Genomic DNA, 13,720 nt, shown 5'->3' on the forward strand with positions numbered 1-13,720 from the left:
GCAGATACCCCCCGCCAAATGAGATTTTGATATCCTTTCTTCAAATTGCATTTGCTCACTCATGCGTGAATGAGAAATAATCTAAGTAATATCAGATGAAAGAGGAGATTCTAAGCTTTAAATTGGTAGGTCATTTGGCTATAATATTTATGATTAAGTAATGATAAATGATCGCTAAATCTCGGTTTCGTTTTTTCTGGGACGCACTGTATATTCATTTTCAATTCCATATGGAAAAGGGCTATATATGCTGATCATGTTATATTTTGTATAAATGAATTCAAATAACCAAATAGAAAAATCACAAATCTGTTTGTTATAAGGACCAAAAGCATGCAATCTCAATTTAAATGACTAAGCTCGATTCATCACTTTAAAAACTTTTTTGTCAAACTGAAAAAACGAACGTCATTATTCCTAATTCCAATTGAATTTTTAAAAGAGAGTAATTACTCAAATAAAAACGAAATTCACTTTCCCTTCCAAAATACAGTTAAACTGAGGAAAAAAGGAAAAATGGCACTTCATGACGACTTTATTATTATTATTTTATTTTTTAGAGGATTGACGTAAGGAATTGCACTGACCACAACTTTTGATAGGAGGAAGCCTTACTTATTCTTTTTTTCCGACCTTAAATCCATTCTAAGAGTGCTCAAGGCGTTTTTGAAGAAATGTTACAGGAAATTATAGGAAGAAATTAAGAGAAATGTTTAGGTAGTTTTTTTCGGACGTGAAGAACGTTTCAATGTCTTCAGGAAGACTGCTCTATGACTTAGAGTGGATAAATGATCTTTCCCCCAGGTTTTGGAAACTTTTTTTTGGGGGGGGGGGCGAGAGAGGTGGAAGTGGAGGAATACGAGGATCTTGAAGGGATGTAGCTTTTAATTAATGCAAAGGCACCGCAGAGGGTAGCCTCCTGTCGAGGCCCTGGCGGCTGCTTCCCGAGCGAAGCGAGAGATTTCCTATTTCGCGAAGCAAATTAGGCCTGGCTAGCGCACTGCTTCGCTATCATCCCTCGCTTCGCTCGGAAAGCAGCCGACAGGGTCTCGACAAGAGGGTACGCAGAGAGCGGCCATGCACATATGAAGAGAAGTGCCATCACTTTTGAGCTCGTTTGAAAGCAGGATGGAAAATTGTTCCCGGAGTCGACAGCATTTTGTTGGATGGGGGAACAAGACTTTATGTGTTGTGAAATAGACATAAAAACTCCGTGATGAAAGGCTCTATAGGTTCGGATAAATGGAAATCATGCTCAGGAAGAGTAATGAACTTTCGGAAGAAAAATCGATAACATAATAGTTATTCCCCCAAGCATTTAATCTTTTCTTCAATAATAATTGGTTTAAAATTACTTATGGTTTCATCGCCTGACGGGCGGGGGGGATTGGCCTTAATCTGGTACAGAATGTTTCAGGAGGCTCTGGAACTAATCTTACCGTTTTCTCCTATACGATTGGAGGTTTGGAAACGTGTAATGTTTTGGCAATGAGTGCTTTTCTTTTACCAAGAGAGCAAACGCATACATTTTTATTTATTATTATCGATGATTTATAAAGATTTTAAATCACTTTACTCTACACATAATATTTTGTTCTACACACACACACACACACAGATTCCCACCATAAGACACAATGTATTACTGATTTGCATATAGAATTAGCTAGGCCCTAAAGCAAAGTAAAAAACAACAACAACACACCAATGATTTTCCTCAATCTTTGGCCCGTATTCTGAAGTCAGGTTAACTTAAACTCAGGTTTAAAGTTGTGGTTTAAGTATGGACAGCCAATTGTTACATAATCACTAACAGTAGAGACATCATACTTCAGCTCATTCGGCTCTCAAATCATTTACATTTGTGTAGGAAGTATAAATAAATGATTGCCTTCACCATCGATGAATCAGGAAAGAGCACAGTAAACATAAGAAACATACAACTTAATAAAAATGTTGATACTTTGGCTTTCCATACTTAAACCACAACTTTAAACCTGAGTTTAAGTTAAACCCGACTTCAGAATACGGGCCATTGAGTCAACATTGACATCATCATCTAAAGCAACAACAGTTTCTCCCATTGACATCTATAATGTCAAGTATTCCATCTTATTCCAATTATCAAGAGATAATCCATCTTTTACTCCCAACTGTGGTTTCTTTCTTAGCTCACATGTCAGATGATTGGCATTGCTTTGTGTCCGAGTCGCCCATGCCGCAGTCACTAAAGAAACGATAGTCCAGTTCGGATAACACGATTGTATTAATTTGAATTACGTATTGAGTCGATCACAATTAATGTCGGCTCTGATCACGGCTGCGGTGAGAATGCGGCATTTTGGGTCCGCGGTAATGAACGAAGTGAAAGTTTGAGTATAATGACTAATGTCCACGGAATCTGAAATCAGTATTTTTTCAACAAAAAAAATGACCCTGGCAGTCCAGTGGGTGCTCAAACTGTACTCTGTTATGTTTATTATGTGTTGTACTACACTGTACCAATTTCTTATACTTTTCATTGCCGAAATAAATAATAATAGTAATAAAAAGCTTTTTAGACCTTGTAATTTTCATATCATTTTGTAGGGTGAAATCACTGCCGTGCAGACGGGGGGGGGGGGGCTTATTGGCAGCCACCACCCCCATATGTTTTTTGAACAAGAGAAAAAAAGGAAAGAAAAGGGAGGACAATAGCGGTGAATATATCTCTGGATATAAATCATATCAAAATATATCCCCAATTTGACTCTTGTATTTAAAAGGTCAATTTTTTGCTCGCTCACAACTTTATTACAGTTTATAGAAATTATGTCCCTTATACCCGGGCCCTTATTAACACCTCAGAATTTTTGGCTCAGTACTGGGTTAAATGACAACGATAATACACCCAGTTTTCTGAATATAATTTTCTGTACAGGAATATTTGAAATATGTTTTTTTATTTATATATGTCAACATGTACAGAAGAAACTGTAATTGTTGAAAATGGAAATAAACGAATGGAATGAAATGAAATGAATATAGTTTGTTGACCATGTTGACCGCAACATTTTAAATCGCCGCAACACTTTACACATCATCATTTCGTTCGACGCACACAACGTCAACTACAAAACACACAATTTAACTCTGGTTCACATAGTATTACACTCTAAAAAATATTGGGTAAAAGTGCTCCATGAGGGTAATTATGTGTCCAACCAACATTGGGCATTTTTATTTATCTAGTGTGATAAAAATTGTGTCAATTTTAAAGTAATTGCTGCTTATTTTAAACCTTACTTGAAATTATGCTTCCCGCATTTGATAAAATACTGCCCAAAATTGGTTGGACACCCTGTTTTTTCACCCAATAATTACCTTCGTGATGGTAAAAGTTTTACCCAGTATTATTTACAATGTAGCTAAATCAAAGTAAATATAACAACAAAGTCGCATATGAAATGCCTCGATTGTACCGTAAACGTTAATGTTTAGTGAACCTTTCATACATATGGCTAGATAGAGGGATATGCTAATCGATATTATCATCATAATATCAACGGTTTTCAAAGAGTTGATTCATTTCATTTACATCTCAACAATAACAGCAACGCGAAAGGAGCATAAATAGATTATCAAAATTATATAGTTAACATCTAAAATAGGTATCTGTGTACACAAACAAGCATAATAATATTCAACTGTTCAAAGCCTGATAAATCACTTGTTTATATGACAATATGTGATAGTAAAAGTTAAGAATGTAAATAACTAAAACGAGTATCAATACATAATGAGGAATCAACAATGCATGCATTTTTATTGTTTTATTTATAAACGAACACAAAAGATGTTATATACTCACTTCAATTGTCAACTGTTTGGATGCTCTGGAAAACTGGTGAAAAATCTGAACAATTACTCGACAACGACTCGGACGAAAAAAAAGTTATAAAATAGTTTGATGATTTTGTTTCAACTGCAATGTGAATGTAACGTCGGTGTCCGATAGCTGTGGGTGAATGTTTGGTTCTTGTGGAGTATTATATTGTTCGGTTCTTTTGGAGTGTTAATTTAACAAGAGCGAAGGCCGCGTTTAATTGGTAGGCCGGGGACCGATGTGATGCGTGCTCGCTGGGATCGGCTGGTGATGGAGAATGGGGATGAGGAGGATGTTGGATGGGTTCTTATAATGATCATGCAAACGGAAGCGCTTCCCGCGATCCGCACACGACATTGGACTATAAAACACGTCATACCTCAGTCACATTTGCTGTACGGCGGCCGTACGGCGAGTCGAAAATAATCATTTAACATTTTTGTGCAAGCTACATTAGGTGGTTTGAATAAAGATGAATAAACAGCTGCTTTCGACTCGCTGTACGGTCGCCGTAAGCGAGATGTGACCGAGGCATGAGTAAGTGGAGAGATCGAGGGGAAAGGATGAGAGGGGGAGGTGAGGGGGCTAACGGGGAAAGGAAATAATTAACCGAAAGAAATACACAAATCTAAAAAAAATGTGGGAAGGAAGGGGAAAATGAAACACTGCAAGAACTCCGGTGTTGATTTAACACCAGCCCGGAATCTATGTATGTCCATACCAGAGAAGTATTGAAACAACTCCAGTTTCGTTTCGGTCTAACACCAGAAAAGTGTTTATACAACACCAATTAGTACTAAAACAGCATCGATTTGATTCCAAACTGGTGTTGTTTCAATACTTCTCTGGTGTGGACATAATAGATTACGGACTGGTGTTAAATCAACACCGGAGTTTTTGCAGTGAAAGAAGGAAGGGGGGCAGAGACAGAGGAAGGGGTTAAGAGCGTGTAGATGAAGAATTGGGACATTATTTGATGAGGGCCAGACATGGCGTATGGAATAATTTTTTTTTTATTCTTATTCATAGAGCTGCAAAGAGAGCAAAGCGAGCTAGCATAAAACCCTTTTATTATAAAATATATTTTTGGGATAGATTTTGACAAACTATTCAGAAAATGGTAATATATTTCACCATCTTTCCTTCTTTCATCCAGGTATGGCTCCAAGCGCCCCCCCCCCCCATATATACGCCAGTGAGTGAATGATATTGAAATCCTTTAATAGAAAAAGGATGTAGGAGTCGGAAGGGCTCTTTGTGGTCACAAAATATCTTTTAATGCACGGCTTAAATAGGATAATCTCTATATAACTATTTCTTAAAATGAAACCCCATAAATCCCGGAAACAATTACCCCTGCTTTGAGATTTTTCATTTTTTAGAAAACCAACTATTTAGGTGATTCATGGGTAGGCAGGGATTAAGACTAAAAAAAATATCGGGTGGATGACCCCCACACTTTTCCACAATGACAATTAAGGCCTGTAAAAATACACACCCAAATTTTACGCATTTTCGTAAAGGGATACTCCAGGCTGTTAATGATATGATTTGAACAAATAAGGTAAAATCAGAAAAACAAAAACACTGAAAATTTCATCAAAATAGGTAAAGGAACAACAAAGTGATGACATTGCTTTGCATCATTCTTTTGATACAACAGTTCTATGCGTGTCTTATGCATTATAGGCAATAAACATGCTGATGACGTCATATCCAAACTTATTATTTATCCTATTGTATGAAATGATGTTTATTCAAATTTTGACCACCAAGATGTTGGAAAATGAACTGACCACTGATTTGATACATTAGATATTTATTGCTGCAAATATTTTGTTATAAGGAAGACATAATCTGTCAAAATACCTGTATGAAAAAACGAAATAATTATGTTTTCATGTAATGACACAGCTAGAAGAAAGTGAGTACGTGACATCACCCACCCAGCTGATTAATGTTTTTAACAAATGTTGTTTAACTTTTAAATTCACAGATTTCGTAATTTGCCATCGGGTTTGATGAAATTTTAAGCATTTTCTTCGGTTAATTTACTCTAGATGACTTTAGCCTTATTATCAGCTCGGGGCCCTGTTGCAGAAAGAATTGCAATCAATCGCAACTCTAAAAATCACGCGTAACTTGATTTTCAACCAATCAACAGCGCGCATTTTTGACTTGCGATTAAACGCAACTCTTTCTGCAACGGGCCCCGGGGCTCGGATTATACAGAATACGAACGTGTGAGAAACCCGGAAGTATGGCCGTTCCGTATTACCGTGGCAACGGGCTCGCGTGGTGCTAATTCTAACACGAGCTTGTCTCAAAAGGTCGGTCTTGCTATTACGTAATCTGCATGTTCTCATGAAAAAGGTATCTGAATTCGAATCTGGACTTCCTATAAAATTCTCTTTCAGTGTCATAATTGGGTTGGGGCTTCAGGTTATTTTTTTTGAGGTGAAGGAGGGGGTGGACAATAATACTAAATGGCAAATTCGCGTTATCATTTTATAACATGCAAAAAGGAGTCGGCCTGATTTCATATATTGCACTCCCGTGCAATTAAGCACTTCCCCCATTATTATTATCTATTCTTGAACCTCATTTCCTTTCTTTCTCCGTATTATAATCTGCTTTTTTTTTTCGTCTCTATAGAAAAATGAAAGGATGTGGTTGTCCTTACATACTCTCATCTCGACGTCCCGAGCTCATTTTTTTTTCAAATTCAAATTCGTTTATTTCATTTCCTAAACTGAAAAAAAGTGAATTATAACAATGACATTGTAATATAATCACACAAACAAAAACAATCGAGACATATGCATATACATCAGTGCACATAATTTTTTATCCTTAATGTGACCAGTGCCTATATGGTAATGGAAGGACCGGTGTACAATCAAAATAATGGGGTAGATAATATGGGTCGAAAATAATAACTTATAATGTAACCACACATTGCTCATTAATTATGTCATCGTATGAGATCTTAGATATTAACCTTGTCCTGTCATGCATCATTATCAATCGGTCTTCGATAATCTGTCACTGTAAAAACTGCGGTGTTAAAACTGACACCAATTGGTGTTAATAGAGGACCACATCCTGAGGTGTTGAAATTACACCCTAGAGATTAAACATAACACCAAAGAGTGCAAATGTAACAACAAAAGGTGTTGTAATAACACCTATAGGTGTAAAGCTAACACCACCAATTTAACACCGGTGTAAAATAACTGGTGTGGTCCTAGATGTACACCGGTTAACACCACAGTATTTGCTGTGATATATCAAGACAGTAATCTGGAAGAATTAAGGATTGACGTATATATTAGTTTGAATGATTGATTATTCAAAATTAATTATCGACATAATTATTTCCGCATGTATATGAGTTGATGTATCGTTTATCAATTCATTTCCCTGTCTTTTTCATTAATTTATCAATTTACACGTGTATTAATTTATTTCCCATCTGTTTAAAACATGGTATTATAAGATATCAGAATAAAGCATTAATATCATTCACTTTTGGTTTGTGTATTAAAGGTCAAGTCCACCCCAGAAAAAGTTTTGATTTGAATCAATAGATAAATTTCCGACAAGCACAATGCTGAAAATTTCATCAAAATCGGATGTAAAATATAAAAGTTATGACATTTTGAAATATCGTTTGTTTCTCACAATTATTTAGTCACATGCAAACGAGAGAATCAATGATCATCCCTCACTCACTTTTTCTTTTGTTCTTATGGTTTGAATTACACAATATTTCAATTTTTACAGATTTGACAAGAAGGGCCAACTTGACTGAACCATAAAATGTTGAACAATTGTAATTCCACACGTTCGGGGAGAAATAAAACTTTGTTTCACAGGACAATGAGGAAAAAAATTGAATATTTCATATTTCATACAATAAAATACAAAGGAAATAGTCAGTCACTTCCTCATTTGCATAACGACCGGGAAGTGCATATTTTTTCCGATATCAAGCGAAACTTAAAAATGTCATAACTTTCTTATTTTTCATCCGATTTTGATGAAATTTTCAGTGTCATGCTATTTCGATTTATCTCTTTTTATTCAAATCAACGTTTTGTTGGGGTGGACTTGCCTAGAAGGCCACAATTTACAGCAAATTAAAACAAGGATATTCGGTGACTAGCTATACGTACTTGACCTGGAATACGCATATACGTCATTCGGTACGGTGCACCGACTGCAATTGTGAATGGGAGTGTGCTTCGATATTACGTAATGCATTTAATGATAATGACCTCATATACTTCACACTGACTCATGCTAAACGGTAGAAATCGGGACATCGTCATAATCCATAATTAATCCCAAGGTCCTAATCAAAATTAATTAAGAAGATATCTAGTACTGACCCGTAGGCCTTATCTGTCAACGAATTACGCGCGCAGACCTGAACGTATATGAATGAAATTATGTTTTGTAATATGTTTTTTTTTTCTTTTGAAATGAATCCAACCTTGTATTTGGCCATACTTTAATGTTACCTACCCTGATGTTAATGATCGTTATTATTTTTCTGTCGTGTGGGTAAGGATGTAAGGTAATCTTTCTTTTCCTTATTTGGGCTCAACTTATCATGATCGAGAAACCTCATTGTGGAAGTTTCAATGATAATTATAATCTCGATCTATATGGGATTTTTTTTCTTGAAACATTTTATAGATACTGACGGAAATCAAGAGGAAATATAGTTCCGACTCTTTCCCCTCATCACCCCTCACACCCCCTAAAAAATGAATGAGGGCTATAGATAAATGGGGCAAAATCTCGATTATCGAATACTTTAAATAAACCATTGTTTTTTTTTTTAAATAAACTTATATGCAGCCACTACGGTGCTTGATTGATTGTTTTTGTTAATTTTCCAATACTTTCATTTTTTGTTAATAAGCAGCATGAAAAAGCGTAAACCAATAAATGTTTGAAAAGTGTTTCTCGAATAAAGATTATCGACTTGTTGTGGTCAACAGAGATTTGATAAAAAATTTATAATTTCATTGAAAACATAAAAAGTAACTTACTTAAAGTAAATAAAATAAAAATTTGCTTTTCAGCACGTCCAGCCATTGCTCGATCGCTACTCAAAATGAATCGAGTTTTCTCGACCTCGATGTTAAATTCGTATATCAGAAAGCGTCTTACTTTTCATATTTTAACAGTAAATACTTGGCCCAGTCATGACATATTAAGTATCAGCAGTTTTCGTACAAAATTGGAATAGACATGTATTCATATTTTTAGATTTGGGTTGATTATATAATTTTGCATCTATCGAATTTGTGAACTACCAAAATTAAACTAAAAAATCGAATAGGTCTTTTATTAAAAAAATTGTAATAATTTCAACTAGATTTGTCTGTGAAATATCGAATAGGTCATAATAAAAATTCAAGTAAATTGAAAATGACTATTATCGTGTTTGGAACGACAATTTTCAAAAGAAAATACAAAGATTGCCCCTTTTTCGGGATTGGTTCGGTGCCCCCAAGACTCGCTAAAGAGATGAAATTGAATCGTGTTTCGAAGCTTCTTTGAAAATGCCTTGCGTAGGCCTGAAACAATTGTACCTATATGCTGATGTTTACTTGGAATGGATGTCTTCCTCATTAATTTCACCAATGGTCGCTTTTATCGATTTTCAATGATTAATTAGTGGAATCCCCAAAGTCGGTTCTCATGGAAACGCTAGATTTCTTACACGTAATTACAAACGAGCGTAATTGCCGTTGAGTGAACTTTTACATAGGAGGTTAAATTGGGTTCATTCTCCGCATGGTTGGCACGTTTAATAAACGCTGTGTTTTTAAAACACGTTTTATTCACTTGAAATAAACTATTTATAGTGAATTTAGTTTTGAAACCCATAGATTACGTCATTTTCTATTTTCTACCATCGTGGATATCATTTCTTTACTCGTCAAATATCAAATAAAAGCTTTATGGAAACTAAATGCTTCTTTTTTATTATCTGAAATTCAAATGGAAATATGGATTGCTTAGTTTCGTGTGCGTTGGATTTATTTTCCGACTGGTTTTACCGTTTGATGTAACTTGCATGGAAGCAAAATATGTTAAGGGGGGTAGTAAATAATAAGGGTGGGTGGTGGTTCAGAGAGGTAAAGAAGATGAGATAGTAGAGAAGAGAAAAGACGATAAGAGATAGAAGGGAAAAGAAGAGAAGAGAAGAAGGAGAAAAGAAGAGAAAGGAAGAGAAGAAAAGAGAAAAGAAGAGAAATGAAGAGAAGAAAAGAGAAGAGAAAAGAATAGAAGAGAAGAAAAGAATAGAGAAGAGAATCGAAATGAAGAGAAGACAAGAGAAGAGAAAAGAAGAGGTCGAAATCAACTGAAAAAAGGTAATTATAACAATTGCGGACGATTGAAAGCCTTTACTTGGAGTAAAGGCCAAATTAGTTTCAAATCGTCACCAGTCATACGATTACGATGACGTCATTACGACTGGATATTAAATTTGTTTTTATCCAAAATAAGGATGAAAGCAACAGTAACAGATTTGGACAAAGGTATTCGTACAATGATTTAGACTATTGCACGTTATAGATATTTCATGTCTCAATATTAGCATCAAATTATACGTTTTATTAATTAGGGCGCAGACCTACCCTAAGGTGGGCGGTGGCCTTATATAACCGCCACTCTTTTTTCTTCTAATACCCCCCCCCCCCTTCTCTTTATCTTGGTGAGAATAAGTGAGTCTCTCTAATACCTCGGTCACATTTGCTCTACGGTGGCCGTTTGGCGAGTTGTAAACAGCATTATTTTTCATTATCATTCAACCAACCAATATGTAGCTGGTTACAAAAAAATGTGAAAACGGCTGTTTTGGACTCGCCGTACGGCCGCCGTAGATTAAATGTGACTGATCACTCTCAAGAATCTCTCAACTTTGTTGTACTAATTTTGCAAATAAGTATGCGAAAAACAGTAGGCCCGTAAGAATGAAAGAAAACTCCATCTATTTTTTCATAATTTTTATAATTTTTATTTTTACCTGACATTTTTTCAATATCAGTCAGTGATTAAATTACTTAACAAATAAAACATGTATACAAATAATGTACATACATACTTTTTGTCATGCCGGATGAATATGGAACAGACGAAAAGGAAAAAAAATGGAGAAAAAAATACAAAAAATGATGACGATGATGATGTGCTATTACACGAATTAAACATCATCCTTTTCTTAACCCACTTTATACATCATATTGTCTCAGCATGTATTTAAAAGAATACAAGAAAAAAAAGTAATCTTTCACTTAGACAAAGCTCTTATTAGCGCCGCATACATTCCAGTTGTAATCTCCTTTCACCCCTTCCTCTCCAAAAACAGAAGAAAAAAAAAAAATAAACAGGAATAATACAGTTGCTCCTCAGTTAAAAAAAAAAACTTTTAAAGCGCCTTTAGTAAGGATTCAGAATTAATTGTTACTTGTTCATTTAACATAACATCCCATCCATTCTTCCTTCATACTTTTAACAGAGAACAATTATTCCACTCCACCCCGTGGAAATCCTTGTACAACTGATTGAGAGAGGCGAGTTGACTCTGCCCCCTGTGTAATGTCAAACACAAGAGGGCAGTCTTTCTCTAATAATGTCTTTGCCAAACATGTACCAAGTAAATGGCCTACTTCATTCCAGTATTGAACACTGGGCCTGGCACTTTCAGAGCTGCCTATGACCGATTTTGACAGATCATTTTCGAGTAAGGGTGGCAAACGGGGGGGGGGGGGGGCTTTAGAAGGTATCGCCAATCACGATGCACGACGGATATCGCTATCAATCACCCATTGGGATCAGGAACATGCCTTTCACATCAGGATTGCTTGTCTTTCAAGAAATGCGAAAAACCACTCGACCGACAAAACAGTAGCGATCGGATGGCTGGGTAATCACAGATCCAATTCAAACCTCTGTTACAACAAAATAATTTGATATCATTATTCCTTTAAAAACAGAGCTCCCCATGGAATAAGTTTTCTCTGTACTTGCCTATTTAGGTTTCACTATCCCAAAAATATTTCCAAATGACATTTTCGAACACTATAATTGAAACTCTGCTTTTTAGATTTGCGGGCTTTTTGCTGGAACACCCTGTAAATTACCTATATTGTGTTGGGCTTGATCCATACATGTGATTCTGCATTGTGGAATTTGTGCTGAAATCAAGAATACTATTTCAACATAAAATGGACCAAACTCTGCTTACCTTAAAGGGGAAGTTCACCCTGACAAAAAGTTTATTGTAAAAATAGCGGAAAAAAGAATAAAAAATATTGCTGAAGGTTTGAGAAAAATCCATCAAATAATTAAAGTTATTAGAATTTCAATTATTTGATTTGTGACGTCATATGCGAGCAGCATTCCTACATAGCGAATGGTCAAAATTCAATGAAATGTCATTTTCTCAGAAAATTGAAAATGGTTTTCACTGTACCTTTTGTATATCAATATACAAATCATTTCACACCCGATCATGAATAGAAAACAAAATTAAGTCATCAGGAACCATGAAAAAATTGAAATTCATGCATTTTATATTACATAACACATGGGGCAGCTGCTCGTTTATGACGTCACAAATCCAAAACTTTGAACTCTAATAACTTTTTTACTCTTCAACGGATTTTCCTCAAAACTTCACCAATATTTTTTACTGTTTTTTCTGCTATTTTTACTACAAAGTTTTCTTCAGGGTGAACTTCCCCTTTAAATCTATCATGCACTGGAACATTGTAAGGTGGTGTAAAACAATCAAACGAAACATGAAATGACTGACATTTACGACTGGAGCCAACAAAACCAATGGCTTATCAGCAAAAAAAGGAGAAAATTTTGGAAGTTCTGACTGTAAGGGAGTGTAGCTTATGACCATTTATTTTAGGATTTGTGTTTAGTTTAGTGGGTAGTTTATCTGGTATCAACCTCAAAGGAAAAATCCACCCCAATAAAAAGTTGATCTGAATAAAACGAGAAAAATCCAACAACAAGCATAACACCAAATATTTCATCAAAATCGGATTTAAAATAAGAAAGTTATGACATTTAAGTTTCGCTTAATATCGCAAAACAGTTATATTCACATCCTGGTTGGTATGCAAATGAGCAGACTGATGATGTCACCCACTCACTATTTCTTTAGAATTTTCTCCTTATTGTCATGTGAAACAAAATTTCATTCCTCCTAAACATGTGGAATTACCATTATTTTAACAGTTTATGATTAAGTCAAGTTGGTCCTTGTTGTCAAATCTGTAAAAATTGGAATATGACAAAAGAAATAGTGAGTGATAGACATCATTGAATCTCTCATTTTCATATGACTGAGTTGTGCATATAACTGTGAAAAATAAGTGAAACATGAAAATGTCTAAACTTTCTTATTTCACATCTGATTTTAACAATATTTTCAGCATTAGGCTTATCTGATTTGTCTTTATCAATTCAAATCAACAATGTTCGGGGGGGGGGGATTTGACTTCCTGGAATGGAAAAAAGCAACCAGGCCCCTGGGAATTATTATTTTTTTAACAGGGGGTGCTGGTTTAAATTTGACAGGCAAAAAAAAGGTTTCCATTCCAAAATGAAGGTCATTTTGGTCACAAGAATTTTGAACCCCCCCTAAATAAAAACTGCAATAAAACGAAGGGGATTTGAACAAAATTCTGCTCTTTAGTATCCATAACTACTAGAAAACCCAAACTCCATTTTGTTATCATCTTGTCGTTGACGATCATTCCTAGTTTACTATTTTCACAGAGCAACTTCCAAAATCAAATCTCCCTGTGGGAG

Source organism: Lytechinus variegatus, chromosome 19 (genome assembly GCF_018143015.1).
Source record: "Lytechinus variegatus isolate NC3 chromosome 19, Lvar_3.0, whole genome shotgun sequence".
NCBI classification, from domain to species: domain Eukaryota; kingdom Metazoa; phylum Echinodermata; class Echinoidea; order Temnopleuroida; family Toxopneustidae; genus Lytechinus; species Lytechinus variegatus.